Source organism: Budorcas taxicolor, chromosome 6 (assembly GCF_023091745.1).
Source record: "Budorcas taxicolor isolate Tak-1 chromosome 6, Takin1.1, whole genome shotgun sequence".
Taxonomy (NCBI): Eukaryota; Metazoa; Chordata; class Mammalia; order Artiodactyla; family Bovidae; genus Budorcas; species Budorcas taxicolor.
In genome coordinates this window covers 117,272,158-117,282,079 of record NC_068915.1, presented here as the reverse complement: position 1 = coordinate 117,282,079, position 9,922 = coordinate 117,272,158, and the positions used below count along the sequence as shown (strand labels likewise).

The 9,922-nt window shown below is 59.2% G+C and overlaps 1 protein-coding gene across 2 annotated transcripts in view; it reads left to right on the top strand.

The window, feature by feature from the left end:
• Positions 1-2,555: 2,555 nt before the first annotated feature.
• Positions 2,556-9,922, top strand: part of PCGF3 (polycomb group ring finger 3) — a 49,572-nt gene continuing 42,205 nt past the window's right edge. The window contains exon 1 of one of the 2 annotated variants that reach the window (XM_052642014.1): positions 2,556-2,670. The gene's annotated coding sequence lies outside the window, so the exon portion shown is untranslated. The remainder of the gene's footprint in view (positions 2,671-9,922) is intronic. The other variant, XM_052642013.1, reaches the window with a different exon arrangement.

Genomic DNA, 9,922 nt, shown 5'->3' with positions numbered 1-9,922 from the left:
GTGTTGAGAATAGATTTGGGCCCTAAAGAAAGAAGCAGAAGGCCAGTCCTGAGATGATACACCAACTGGCGAAGTTGACGGCCTTGGACCAGGGTGGGGTGGGGGGGCTGCAGCAGATTCTGAGGGGTCCACTGACAGCATGTGTCGGGGTGGCAGGAAGGAGCCCACCTGCGATGGGGCTGTGGGAGGGTCAGGTGTGGACCTTCTGCCCTCGGAGCCTGAGCTTCTCAGGCACTGCAGCAGAGATGTGGCTGGGCAGCTAGACACAGGAGCCCGGGGTTCAGGTCAAGGTCTGGGCTGTTGTCATCAAGGAGGTTACCCTGGAGAACAGGCGGGCAGCCCAGATGTCTGGTCTGCACCCTCAGCAAGAGACCCCAGGCCTGGAACAAATCTGGGACTGTTGCTGTGCCTCACACACCTGCCACTGGCTCTGCACAGGGTCCGAGGGCGGTCAGATGCCTTGGAGTCGCCTCCCCTACGTCCAGGGCTGATCCCAGTCTGCTGTCGCCTGGGCCCCCTCTTCCAGCCTGGGTCAACTGAACTCCCATTTCTCGGAAAACAGAAGCATCTAGAATAGACCATGCATTGGGGCAGGGTGTGGACCACCCCCATGTGAAGGGCTGCCAAATGCCCCCACATCCAGGCCCCAGTCCTAGGTGGGGACTGGGGTTCACAGAGCACGCCACTCTCCCCTCTACCCCGTCACCACTGCCGAGGTACCACACCGTCTTCCCACGCACTGTAGTCACGATCCTCTTGTACCCAATCACTACAACTGAGGTAGGAAACTGTCTTCTCACACAAGTGGTCACTGTCCCCTTGTACCCAGTCACCACCACTGAGGTAGGAAAAACTGTCTTTTCCTTCTGGCACCCAAACTCCATGTGTGGCTTCAGTCTACAGCCTTGAAAATTTGTCTTTGCCCTCTTCCGTTGAGCAAAGCTTTCCCCAACAATGTGTCCCCACTGCACTGGCCACGGCCCCAGAGGTGCCTCTCCACCCTCTTGCCTCCACCAGCCAGATCACGACACCCACTTGTGGGGGCCTCCTCCTCAGTCTGCCAGACCCCCAAGTAGGGTTCTTTCTCACTGGCTCCTCCTGGACTCCCTAGTATCTCCACTGGGAGGGCTGCAGGGGGCTTAGTCCCTCGTCCTCACTCACCCCCTTAACCGTCTCCTCATCTCCAGCCGCTGCAAGCTCCGGCTGCACTCCTGTAGCTCCCAGCCTCAGGGCAGTCCCAGTTGGGGGTCAAGTGACATCACCCTCCCCAGATGGTCAGCAGCTGTCCATCCCCGCCTCCTCTCAGGCCAGCTACCCCAGCAGTCCCACCCACCCTACAGCTCCCCACCTGGTGCGGCACCCTGGCTCTCCCTTGCTCGGCCTCTCACCCCAGCCCCGCCCCCACAGACACAGGGCGGCGGGAGGCCAAGCCCGGGTGGACAGCCCCCTGCTCAGACACTCCAGGAGCCTCTCCATCTGACCTGGTCGCCAACCTCTCTGCGCCCTCCAGCTGTCACTTGGTCTCTGGAAGCATTCTCCACACTCACTCCCGCCCCGAGGCCTGAGGTTGGCTGGACTCTCCACGGGCGAGCCGCCCCCAGCCGGTTACTTGCAGGGCTTGCTGCTCCTCAGGACCCTTCCGTGCCGGTTCACTCTGAAGTAACTATCTCCGGACACCCGCTGCCTGCCCCAATTGGCTTGTTTCCCACAGGACACCACATTTACGCTGTCCTTTGTGATTCTCTCCCCCCACTGCAGTGTGGACCCCACGAGGGCGTGGACGCCATGATCACCGCTTTACAGCTCCAGGGCAGGGCCTGCAGAAAGGCGGACCCACGGACGGGTGGCGGGGTCAGCCTTGCTGCCTACTGTCTGAGAGCCCAGAGGCCGCGTTTCTGTCTGTCCGCGGCTCCCCCGTTCCTGCCTGATTCCCAGCAAAACAGGAATGCAAGAACGAGCCTGCCTTCCTCGGAGGAAACCCTAGGTCTGGGGGCGGGGTGCTAACGCCTGCTGTCTGCAGGACCCAAAGTTCCGCAAGCCGCGCCTCCGCCCCGCGCTGCGCCTGCCGGCCCCGCCCCGCCCTCGGCCCGGCCCCCACGCCCAAGCAAGGTCCCGCCCATCTCTGGCCCCGCCCCGGCCCCGCCCCTCACCGGCCCTCCCACGCCCCGCCCCACGCCCCGCAAGGCCCCGCCCCATCTCTGGCCCCGCCTCCCCAGCCCCTCAAGCGTCTCACGACCCGGCTTAGTCTCTGCACGGAGCCCGGCCCCGAGGCTCCCTCTGACCCCGCCCTGCGTCCCCACCCACAACCTCTCACCACGCCCCCGTCCGGGGTTCCGCGGCAACCCTCGCCTCTTCAGGCCGCAGAGCCGCTCCAGCCCGGACGCGCCTGCGCCCTCTGGCTCCGCCCTTGCCACGCCCCGTACCGCCCCCTCCAGGCCCCGCCCCTGCCCCGGCCGCCGGGTGGGAGCCGGGCCACGCAATGCGCATGCTCCAGGCGCGGCGCCCCCGACTCTGCGGTCGGCTCCGCTCGGGCATTTCCGCCTCTTTGTTTTAAACTCCGGACGGGTTTTTTTCTCCTGCTCCTGGGGGAGACCCGGAGGGAGCGGCGCCCCCTCCCCCTGCCCGCGCTGGCCCCGCGTGCGCCCAGCTCGCCCGCAGCTGAGACGGCAGGTCAGTGAGTCCGCGCCCCGTCTGGCCTGGCCCGTGGCGCCCGCCCCACAGGCCGCGGCCTCGGCCCGTGTCCGGGCCCGGAAAGCTCCGAACCCCGGCCCGCGCCCCTGCACCCTCGTCGGCCCGGCCTGCGGCGCCCCGACTCCGCTCGGCAGGCCCAGGCCCGGGCCGGACCCACGGGGGCCAGACCTAGGGCAGGGCCCGACCGGGGATGACTGGATCCCAGGACCGGCCACTGGGGGGGACCAGACCCTTGGACAGGTCACCGGGGAGGGACCGGGGAGGACCGGACTCCCGGACGGGCCACCGCAGAGGGGTCAGGGAGTATCTAACCCCAGAGTGGGCCATCAGGGAGGGCCGGACCTTAGGACCCACCGGGAAAAGACTAGGAAGCACTGGATGCCAAGACAGATCCCTTCTAAGAGAGCCCGACCCCGATGTGGGCCATGGAGGAGGGCTGGGACCTTAAGGCTCAGCGAGAGTCAGCTGGACCCCGGGACAGGTCACCGAGGATGGCCAGGACTTAGGGACAGTTGGGGCTAGGACAAGTCACTGAGGAGCCGTGGCCCTTAGGGTGGGTCACCTGGGGGCATCTGTACCCCAGGACTGGCCCATGGGAAGATCAGGACTTGAGTAACCCCACTGGAGAGAACTGAGACCCCAGGACCGCTCTCCAGTAGGGCCAGGATTTCGAAACTGGCCTGTGAGCGCTTCTGGGACCCTGGGACAGCCCGTCCTTCCCAGGAGCCAGGACCCTGGGGCTGTGCCACGTGGAGGCCTCTGTCTTGTGACAGGCTGCAGGGATGACCCAGGTAGGTCGTGAAGAAGAGCTGGACGCTGGGCAGTCCTGGAGAAGGCTGGCTCTCAGACAGGACCGGGACTGCGATGAGAGCTGAAACTTGGAGACAGGCCCCCAGGAAGGCTGCGACTCTTGAATGAGTCGCTGAGAAGCATCCAGGCTTCAAGGGTGGTCTTTGAGGAGTGCTGGGACCCCAGGCTGGGCCCCCAGGGGCCTGGGCCCTGGGGCAATTTCCAGAGTGCCTGGAATCCACTCAGCTCACTCGGCTGGACCCCAGCTGCTATAAAGGTCTGGATCATCAGGGATCCTGGGTATGTAAGCCCCACAGGTGCAAACCAGCCCTCTCTGTGAGGCCCCTGAGCGCCTGGGCCCCACAAACCTTCTGACCTTCAGCAGTTGCTGGCTGGGCTGGCCCGGGGGGTAGGCTGGGTTGAGACTGATGGAGCTCCTACTCCACCCTGCCCCGTGCCCCGAGCCAGCAGGGCGCCCCTCCCCAGACTGAGGAAGCCGCCCCCACGCTGCTCCCCCAGCCTCTCTCCAGGGCTGCCATCTCCTTGCCTGCACCCTGGCCAGTGTCGGTCGTCCACAATCACTCCTGCCCGCCCTGCCCTCCCTGCCCTCCGGGGGTGTCAGAAGCGCCCCATTCTCCAGGTCTGGAGGTGTTTTTGGTGTCCAGGGGCTTCCAGGAGGGATGGGATCCAGACGGCCGTGTGGGTTGCGGGGAGGGTTTGGGGGCCGTTGGTCCAGTGTGTGTCAGGTGAACCATCAGGCGCCTTTTCCACTCCAGGAAGAGACCCTGGGGTGGGGTCTCTGCTTCTCCAAAACCTTACGTCTGACCTCACCCAGACCTTGCCTGCGGTGTCCTTTACTTTGAAAGTAGGGATGGAGACGTGCTGCCTTTGGGCCAGGGAAGGCTCCAGAGTGTCCAGTGGATGAGGCTGCCCAGGTGGGCACTGTCTGCCTGGCGTGGGGCCAGCCTGCAGCGAGTACATTCAGAGAGGTTGCCCTGTGTTAGCATGGGGCGTGACTCTGGAACCCAAGGGAGACGCTGGAATGATCAGTTCACTGTTTCATTTTGTGCCGTAACTTCTCTTCTTGGTTACTTAGGAGAAACCCCCTTTGCGTTTTCAGTGTAACATTTCATAGGACCTAATCTTAAATGGAGTCCATGAATAGTCCAGCCTAGAAAGTTTTATTTGTCAATTGGAGAAGGAAATGGCAACCCACTCCAGTGTTCTTGCCTGGAGAATCCCAGGGACGGGGGAGCCTGGTGGGCTGCCGTCTATGGGGTTGCACGGAGTCGGACACGACTGAAGCGACTCAGCAGCAGCAACCATGCTTGGGATCTGCTTGCTCAGTGCTTGCTTCTGATTTTGTTTGTTTGTTTAAACATACACTTTACTTTTTAAAAAACTTAATTTTCTTTGAAGTTTTGGGAAAGGCTTGTGAAACTGGGCATTCAAGTTTGAGTAGGCTCTTTATTTTCTCATTTTTGGATTTTTGAAGGTGTGATAGCACTGGATGGTGGTATTATTTATATATTACTGTCCTGCAAGTTACCCCAAAATGCAGTGCCTTAAAACCACATCGGCTATCTCACTGTCTGAGGTCAGGAGTCTAGGCACCGCTTAGCTGCATCCCCAGCCTCAAGAGTCTCACAAGGCTGCAGACAGGGTGCTGGCTGGGGCTGTGGTATCTGTCTGTAGGCTCAGCTGGGGGTATCTGCTTCCAGGCTGCTTGCTGGAGACATCCATAGGGCAGCTTGAGGGAGCCAGTGACTGACTGGGAGAGTGAGCAGGAAGCCACGGTGCTCATGGCCTAATCTTGGCTGGGATGTCCCGTCCCTTTTGCCATGTTCTTTGTTACCACGTTCTGTGTTTCTTAGTTGCCAGGCCCTGCCCATGCTTGAGCAGGAGGAACGCCACAGGTGATTCCTGGGAGGGGCTGGGGGCCGCTGGGCCATCCTAATGCCTGGCCTCCATTAGGTGTTAGCTCCTGAGAAGTGCCCTGCAGGGTGAAGGGACAGGACTGTGCGGAGCAGTGAGGTCAGCCCGCGGGCGCAGCAGCTCAGCTGTCTCGAGCTGCCCAGGCTGCTCTCATGACACCGCTGCACTGCTGGAGCGGTGCTGGAGCTTGCACGTGCTGGGAGAGAAGTTACAAATAGGAGAGATGTCTAGGGTTAGCCTAGAACACTCGCAGCAAACCGTAAGCCCCCGCCCCACACCCAGTTAAACTGTAGACATGTGTATCAGAGATGTAGTTTGAAGCTTCAAGTGCAGTGATTTCTGTTGTTTCTAGAACTTTGATTCCTGCCAGTTATTTTGCTCTATAATTATAAACTGATGTTTCTAAGACATTTTTGAAGTGTGAGGTCCAAGATGTTGTGCATATTTGACCCTCGAAGGGAAGAATGCTCCAGGCACCCGTGTGCTGGGGTCTGGTTCTCAGCCCACACCTCCCCTCCTGAGTGCCTCGACCCCGGTGCCTGGGGCAGCGCCACAGCATTGTGAAGGCTGTGAAGGGCACCCACATGGGGCCACTGCCCTTGACTGGTCACCATGTGGAGGGGGTGTCCTCTCTGCCACCCTGCTCTCTGAACCTGCTAGGTTTCCACCTGGCTGGGGTGAAGCAGGGTCCTTTCCAGTGATTACACTTACTTATTTGAGTTATAAACAAAGTTTGTGTTAGCTTATACTATTACTCTAATTTACTGAATGACAGGATTTGTTATTTCATAGTTTCATTTGGTTAATGGTCAGAATCGAACTTGAAGTTGAAAGTTAATTTTCTTTTCTGTTGCAATATGTTGAGGTTTGAGGACAGTTTCTTACTGCCTTTCTGACATTTGCTGTTGCAAACATGCTGCACGGTTCATTGTGCTTCAGAAATGGAGCCATTCTTCCGTTCTGCAAGTTGATAGCTTTTCACTGTTGTAAAAAAGTGCGGTATTTTAAAAGTAACTAGACTGTCTTTAAAAACTAGTTATTAGGCTTATTTTCTTTTTTTTGAAGAGAACTTCTCATGCTTAGGTGAATTTAGAGAGTGGAGGTTAACAGGACTGTTTTCTTTTTTTTTGCAAACGCATCAATATTTGCTGGACTTTGCCACACTAACAGCAAATTCCAGGCGTTTGACACGAAAAAGCAAAGAGTAGGAATGTGTCCACAGACCTCCCTGAAGTTCCTGGCCAACTTGTGGGTCCTCTGTGCGTCTCATGGCAGCCCAGTGGGTTTGGTGGGGGGCGGCGGCGGGGGGTTCTTGTCAGCTGCTATGTTTGCTTATTCTCAGCAGGGCCTGGCCTGTAGAATGTAGAAGGTGCTCAGCTAACTAAAAGCTGGCCTGCTCCCTTCTGCGGCCCTGTTCCGGAGCTGCTGTGTGCATTAACGCCCTTCATGAATCACCCAGGAGGACCTGCTTGCTTGCAGCTGCCTGGTGAGAACACCCAGGTGCAGGGCGCGGTCACAGGTGGTGAGGGGCCAAGAAGGGTCAGCCTCTTCTGCTCTTGTTTTAAGTGATTTAGTTTTACTTTAAAAAAAAAATTATTTATTTACGGCTGTGCTGGGTCTTTGTTGCTGCGCAAGCTGTTCTCTGGTTGTAAGCGGGGCCCCCTCTCCCGTTGTGGAGATTGAAGACCACTCTCCCGTCGTAGGGCTCGGGGCCCGCTCTCCGGTCGGGGGGCGGGGCTTCTCCATGCAGGGGCCTCTCGTTGCAGGCCGTCATCTCCAGAGCGCAGGTGCAGCAGTTGTGGCCCACGGGCTTATTTGCTCCGGGGTGTGTGGAATCCTCCCGAATAAAGGATCAACCCTATGTCTCCTGCGGTGGCAGGTAGATTCTTTACCACTGAGCCACCAGCAAAGAAACTTTAATTTTTACCAAAGTTTCTGAGGAAGAAAGAAACACAGTGGAGAAAGAACGAATGAGACAATGAGCTCCCTTCTACCCTAACCATTCTACCCTAACCACTAACCATAACCCATAGCCCTAGCCTTAACCCTAACCCCCAATCCTAACCCCAACCCCTAACCCTAACCCCTAGCCCTAACCCTAGCCCTACCCAAGCCCTTCTACCCTAGCCCTAACCCTAACCCTTCTATCCTAGCCCTAACCCAAACCCTAGCCCTAGCCCTAGCCCTAACCCTAACCCTAGCCCTAACCCTAACCCTTCTACCTAGCCCTAGCCCTAACCCTTCTACCCTAGCCCTAGCCCTAGCTCTAACCCTAACCCTAACCCTTCTACCCTAGCCCTAGCCCTAACCCTAGCTCTAGCCCTAACCCTAACCCTCCTACCCTAGCCCTAGCCCTAGCCTTAGCCCTAACCCTAACCCTAGGCTCAACAATTAAATATGTTTTGCCACATTTGCTTATCAGTTTCTCTAAACACAGTTATTGTTGACTCATCTGATGGCTCAGATGGCAAAGAATCCGCCTGCAATGCAGGAGACCTGGGTTCGATCCGTGGGTTGGGAAGGTCCCCTGAAGGAGTGCTTTGGCCTGGAGAGTCCCGTGGACGGAGGAGCCCGGCGGGTGCTCACAGCCAGCGCCCTGCTCCCCTGACCCCAGGCCCAGCGGTCATGTACGTTTTGCCACATGTGCTTGTTGGTTTCTCTAAACACAGTTACTGTTGAATCATCTGAAGTAGCTGCAGACCGTCTGCCTCGCTGCTCAGGTGACTCACAGCACAGGACGCTGGTGAGAAGATGGTCTCCACGCAGCTGCGGCATCGCGGTCACACCGAGAAGTGGACGCCATTCCGCGTACCGGCTCGCTTTCTGTCCCCTCTCAGCTCTCCCCGCGTGGCTCAGGAAGGTCTTCCTGAGCGTTTTCCGTCTGGGAGGCGGGTAGCTCCCCGCGTGGCACTGGGGTCCTCCCACCCTTTCGGGCTCCCCACAGCACAAACTTTTCCAGACCACCCATCACTTGTGAGTTTTCCTGATTCTTCACTCAGGGTGCCGTCCGCCTTTGTCTGTGTCCCCTGTTCACCCCGAGGACGGGGCCTGGGCCCCTCCTGGGTTGAGAGGTGCCTCGCGGAGGCTGTGGGGACTCCGTGCCGTGCCGGCGGGCCGTGCGTCCCGCACTCAGCGCCGCCGGCACTCCTGTGCCCGTGGACGGGGCCGAGCTCTGCCCTGGGAGCGGCACCCGCTCGTGCCTGGGGGGCTGCCTCGGCCGCCCCGTCTGTGTCTGACAGAGGCGTCCAGGCACGTTTTGTCGCCGTCACGGGCGCACGGTGGCGAGTCCCACTCGGGTCAGCTGTGTTGCTTTTAGCAGACTTTATGAAAAGTTTAGTGGGTGGAAGGTTTTTGAAATCGTCAGGGGAAATATGAGTTCTGCCGTGGAGGAGCGCTTCCTCTGGGTGGAATAACTTCCTCCGTACCCTGGAGACGGGAACCGCGAGAGGCAATTGTCTTCCCTGTTTCACAGCAGCCGCCCCAAGAAGGAACTGGGAGACGGGGTCTCCACACCGCTGCCGGGATGAGACCCCACAGACAGGGTGGTTCAGGGAGGCTGAGGTCCCAGCTCAGGGTGCCAGTGGGCTTGGTTCCTGGCCTGGATGGGCCTTCTCGCCCTCATAGGCAGACTGGCAGCAGGCTGGCCCCTTCCCGGCAGGATGCTCACCCGTCAGCCCCGACTCATGAGTCAGCCTCACAGAGGCCCCACGTGTGGAGACGGGATTGGGGCTTGAACACATGAGCTCGAGGGGCACAGTTCAGTGCACACCACGGGGCTCTCGCCTCTTCCGCTCGTTTACTAACATGGTTCTCGTCTCTGGAGCTGGGAGAACGGGTGCCGGCCGAGAGCATTTCCAGAGGTGATGGCTCCTGTGATTCCCATGTGTGTGGGCAACTCGCCCTTTCTGCTAGAGGCTAGCAGCTTTCATTTCTCCAGACCTATTGTCTCCCTTTCTATTGCTGGAAAACCAATTGCCACGAACTTAATGGCTTGAAAGGGCACCCACTCAGGTGTCACGGCTCCCTGAGTCAGAAGTCCGGCAGCACGCCGCTGACTCCGCTGCCCAGGGCCCAGGCCGAGGTCGGTGTGCGGGGCGGCCCTTGTCAGGGACTCACCAGCAGGCCCGCCCTGGCCCGAGGCCCCGCGGTCCTTTGCCTGGGGGCCGAGGGCTGCCAGTGCGTGCTGCGTGCTGCCGTGACCTGCCCTTCTGCCGCTAGCTGAGAAAACTCGGCTCTGAAAGACGGCACGGTTTGATCAGGCTTCTGGGTACTTGCCCTGTTGTAAGGTCAGCTGATCTGAGGCCTTCATTACATCTTCAGAAACCCCTTTAGCAGTAGGTGGGATAATTAGAGCAGAGGTGTGTGTCTCGTGGGGCCCAGGATCTTGCGACCATCTCAGAATTCTGCCTTTCACAGCCTTCCCTCTGGCCCCCCAAAATTCATACTCCCCAAATGTGAAACCCACTTGCCCCTCCCTTCCAAGGCTCCCAGAGTCTCAGCCCCTGAA